The following is a 5,480-nucleotide window of genomic DNA, read 5'->3' on the forward strand; positions in this document are numbered from 1 at the left end:
TTAACATTTTATTGGTAAAGCATAAAGAAAAAGTATTTTTTAGAACTTTAATCCTTTTTATAAAGAAACACGTTCTCTTTTCTATAATATATACAATTCATTCTATGAATAAAAAATTATTAATTTGAACATAAGAACTTATATACGAACTCACGTAGGATCCTACATAGTGACCTATGTCAAATACTCACATAAGAAATTATATATATTATATTATATATCCTATACTTGTAACTTTACTTCAACCTATATATGTAACCTTACATCAACCTATACATGTAACCTTACCTCAACGTATACATGTAACCTTATCTCAACCTATACATGTAACATTACTGTCATGGCGGAAGTTTTTTTTTTTTTTTTTTACTATGTAACGTTACAAACCGTTCAAACAAACTTACATCAACCTTACTGCGAGATATTGTGCTATGTGGGAAGATTTATTTGAAATGTTCGGAATATTAATTGCAATGTTTAGTGAAAATTGTGTAAAGATTTAAATGTCCCACTTGAATAAATGTTCAGGAAAGTTTCACAAAGTTTCACACTAAACATTTATTTAATCGGGACATTTAAATCTTTACACAATTTTCACTAAACATTGCAATTAAATATTTCGAACATTTCAAATAAATCTTTAAGAAATCTTTAGGAAAGTTTCGGTGCTGTGGGGGTGAGTGTACATATTAAATGCATTTTAAAAGAATAAATCTGAATAATATTAATTTATACATAGTAAAAATGTAATATATATGTGTGTGTTTTATTCTTAATTTGCATATGATAAGATAGAATTTGTAAAATAAACTGACACTTAAAAAATTTTTAAGGTGTTTTTCTCAAAAAGCTCTCGATGGAATATTTTGGTTCAGCGATTTTTTTAATCCACGAACATAACACTTCCAAAATCCAAAATAAAATTTCAAATGTTTTGACTGTTGGGTTAAATTTTTTCAGGCGTACCGTGCACGAAGTATTGTTAGGTTTTTTCAAAAACTGTAGAAGAAGGATGGGGTTGAATTTTTTTGGAAAACTTAAACAATGAATTCTTGAAGACTTGTAACTTTCAAACCGAAAGGTCTTTTCAACTTTCGGAAGTGGGTTCCCGTTGTGTAAGGGCAAACTATACTATAGGACCTGATGGGAAATATCATGTTAGCAACGAAGTGACTAATGTTGCGTAAGTATTATTTAATAAGAAATGTAAGAAAAGCATTAAAAAATATGACTTTTGTAGTAAAGTATTAGCCAAATTTGAAGTTCATCGTAAAAAACTCAGCAAAACTAAAAAATAAACATTTAATATATGGGGTAAAATTCCTGTAACGTACTAAGTGAAAAAAAATGTTGATCGGATCGGGGTATATCTTGCACATAGTTCAGCCTTAGGGGTTTTTTCAAAAACTATAGAAGAGGGAAGGGGTTCAATTTTTTTGAAAAATTTAAGCAATGAGAACAGAAAATTTAACAACATAAACAGAAAAATGAAAAAAAAATTTGACCTATATGTTTTCGAAAGGTTTTTCCTGATCTTTCGAATAGTGTAAAAATTTTTTCAAAGAATTCAAAAATTGACCTTTTCTGAAAATCAAAAAATTTTTCACTTTTTTTTAAAGATCGGTCTTTTTTTTATTTTATTTTTTTAAAGCTAAAAATGTGTATTTTCACCACAACAAATATTGAGATGTCCTTTTCTGTTATTTTCGAGATATTAATTTATTATTTAATTAATTAATTAATTAATGTTAATAAAAAATGAAATATTTCACAAATAAATAAAGTTATTGCAATTCTAAAGCTACTAATTAAAAGCTGACGTAATACCGCATCCAGCGAGCCCTATATGAACTATTTTGGATTAGAGGATTTTTTATAAACAATTTCAATTTTAGTCAATTGTTTATTAACAATCCACTAATCCAAGTACTTTATATAGGGCACGCTGGATGCGGTATTACATCAGCTTTTACTTAGTAGCTTTAGAATTGCAATAACTTTATTTATTTGTAAAATGTTTCATTTTTTATTAACCTTAATAATTAATTAATTAATAAATATCTCGAAAATAACAAAAAAGGATATCTCAATATTTTTTGTCGTGAAAATACACATTTTTAGCTTTAAAAAAAATTTAAAAAAAAAATAAAACGACCAATCTTAAAAAACAGTTTGAAAAAAAGTTTAATTTTCAAAAAAAGGGTCAAAATTTAAATTTTTTGAAAATTTGGGTGAAGTTCCGAAAGCGTATCATCTCCGATCTTAATGAAATTTGATATACTAACGTATTTTGGTGCCCTGATTACGAAAATGATAGTGAAAATTGGCTCAAATGTGATTAACATGGTAAAAACCATAAAAAACACCATAAAATCATGGTTTTTTGCGATTATCTCGTAAAAAACGCAATATTTCGAAAAATGATTCAAATAAAAGTTGTAGGTCTCAAAAAAACACACATTTTATGTTGTCTGCATTTTTTACTAAAAGCGGATATTTTTCGAGAAAAATCCAAAAAACCATAAAACATCATGAAAAATGACGGAAATACAGTGCACATCATAACTAGAGGAAAATTTAGTACTTGTAAGTATATATTAACGAATTTTTATGATATGATTACGAAAATGATAGTGAAAATTGGCGTTCACATTTGAGGAAAGACTTGAACACCCTCCCCCATCTACAGTTTTGCATAAAAATTAATAATAATTTGTGGGTGAAGTACTCACCCATAGTAGTAAAGTTTGTGCAAATTTCAGGCCGATCCGAAAACCTTTAATTTTAAAGTTAAATCACTTCAGGAATTTTGACTCATATATGAGGCATTTCATATGAAAATACGGGGTCATGTCTCGGATTTTTCTCAAAATTCCGTAAATTGTAGTGATAGTGGTGCTAAATAAGTGTACAAATTTTGAATTTAAAATTTTTAATATTTTTCGAGATATTTACAATAACAAATTTGAGCAATATTTTTTTAATTTACTTATAACTTTTTTCCTACTAAAAATAGAAAAAATGTATTTTACGCAAAAGACCTTAAACTTTTAGAAAAAAAGTATTTTTTAAAAAAAATATTAATTTTTAAACAATTTATTTAAAAAATAAAATTTGTTTATAACTTTTAAACATATTCTCCCTCATTTAGAAGCGCGAAAAAAATCATGAATATTGTTTAAGTCATAATAAATAGATGGTTAAATTTTTGAGTTGGCATTAGCTTTTGTTTTCGAGATATTAATTAATTAACTAACAAAAGTTAATAAAAATAAAATATTTTACTAACAAACAAAATTAATCGTCAATTCTTTTTTTACTTGGAAGATCATCTAATTCTGTGTCAAAAAACGAATATTAAGTATTACTAAGAATCAAAAATTAATTATAAAATGTTATTTAGAAAAAGACTAAAAAATACCATGCCGAGTAGGTAGACAACCTCCTCCAACTTGTGTCGTGGGGTGCTGAAACATTGATTTTCAATAATCATCTGTTCATAATTTAAATTTGTTAAAAATGTTTCTGAGGAGAATAACTAAAACTTGACAGGAAAGATTTTGCTACAATTTTCATCCTAGAACAAAATAATTTTTTTTTCTTTTTGCTTCCTTTTCTCCCGAGAAAGCTTTGTATTCGTGACGATTTTAGATTTTCTAAAAATGGGTTATATGGGCTTATTTTTATCTAGAATGTATATATTTGAAGTTTTAAACAAATGTCGAGATGTATGTGTGTGCGTATGTCACAAAATGTTGTGTACAAATTATCTTCAACACGCTTTGATGGACTGTCCTGAAATATAGGCTTATTGCAATCATCAATATCTAAAATCAGACACAAGGATTTCCAAAAATATCGATATAATTTTTTTTATGTCATTTTTTCAAACATTTGAAAATACGTTTTTTAACCAAAAAATTTTTTACAATTTTTTTCATTTAATTTTTTTGTCAAAAAAACTGATTTCTCACATTGAAACGAATTGATTAACTTATATAAAGTCTATATTTTACTTAAAATCTATAAATTAAATAATTTTTTAATTTAAAAAAATCGATTTTCGTATTTTTTGAAATAACGTTTTTCTTCATAAAAATTTTTAATAAATTTTGTCAGTGTTGTATTCCTGGCATCAAAACAAAACTATTAATCTACATTAAGTTTACATTTTACCAACATTTATAAAATTTGTCGGTATTTTTATTTTAACAAAAAAGTTGAAATTTTGAATTTTTTTTAAACTAATAATATATAAGTGTTTATCTTTATGAAGAAGCTAAATGGTCATGAAATAAACAAATTTTTAACTTTTTTACAAGTGTGGGGGATTTCTTCCCCCATAGCACTGAAACTTTCCTAAAGATTTATTTGAAATGTTCGAAATATTTAATTGCAACGTTTAGTGAAAATTGCGTAAAGATTTAAATATCCTGATTAAATAAATGTTTAGTGTGGAATTTTGTGAAACTTTTCTGAACTAAACATTACAAATAAACATTCCGAACATTTCAAAAAAATCTTTAGGATATCTTTAGGAAAGTTTCGGTGCTATGGGGGTTTTTTTATCGATTTTTGCAAAAATGGCGTACATTTTTTGGAAAAACAGAGTTTTTTCTAAAAAAAATAGGCACTAAATTGTTTATAACTTTATAAATATGAAACTTAAAAAAAATCTGTACGCCTTTCTGTGGATAATGTTATTAAAAAAATACAGTTAAATTTTCAGGTAAATTGGTTGAGATTTGTGAAAGTTATATTTCTGGTTATTTCAAAAAAAGTAGTTTTGAGAAAAACGCGTTTAAAGTTTTACTTATGATTTAATGGATATACCTTTAATCCTCAATGCCTGCGCCATATTATCAGTGAAATTTCACTGACTAGTTGTGAAAATTATTTAAATTTTACTGATGGAGCTAGCCAAAATTTAAAATGAAGTAGAAATGTCACTACAATAGATTATATAGGATAATACCTCTGACCCTTAAGGACAAAAAAAGAATTTAAACATTGTTGCTAAATAAGAATAATTTTTTTTATATAAAGTTTAGTTTATTTCTATAAATCAATTTAAACTTAGATAAGAAGCATTTAAAAAAAACAATAATAATATTTTTAAATTGCGTTTGAAATTTATTATTATAAGGAACACATTAATTCGAACTTCAATTTTTGATAGCTGCTGTTGAATGTGTCTATATAATGTAAGGATGGTAACAACATATAAAAAGTACCGTTGTTAGAAATCCAGTTTGTTCTTTCTTTAGAGGTTTTATTATTATTTTAGAGTGTCGCAAGATTACTGAATCTTCTCGTAAAGAAGTGTGCAGAATTATCGACCAATGAGCAGCAACTTAAAAGGTTCTCGAACCAAGAAGAAGTAAATACCGTAAAGTGTAACATAAAGCCATATACATGTGTAAGTTGTGTGCGAGGAAAGGGGCAAAAACGTGCGGTCATCGCTCCTGACCACTGCAGAA

Source organism: Leptopilina boulardi, unplaced genomic scaffold (assembly GCF_019393585.1).
Source record: "Leptopilina boulardi isolate dan_hultmark-lab unplaced genomic scaffold, ZJU_Lbou_2.1 LbouV2_120, whole genome shotgun sequence".
In the NCBI taxonomy this organism is placed as follows: domain Eukaryota; kingdom Metazoa; phylum Arthropoda; class Insecta; order Hymenoptera; family Figitidae; genus Leptopilina; species Leptopilina boulardi.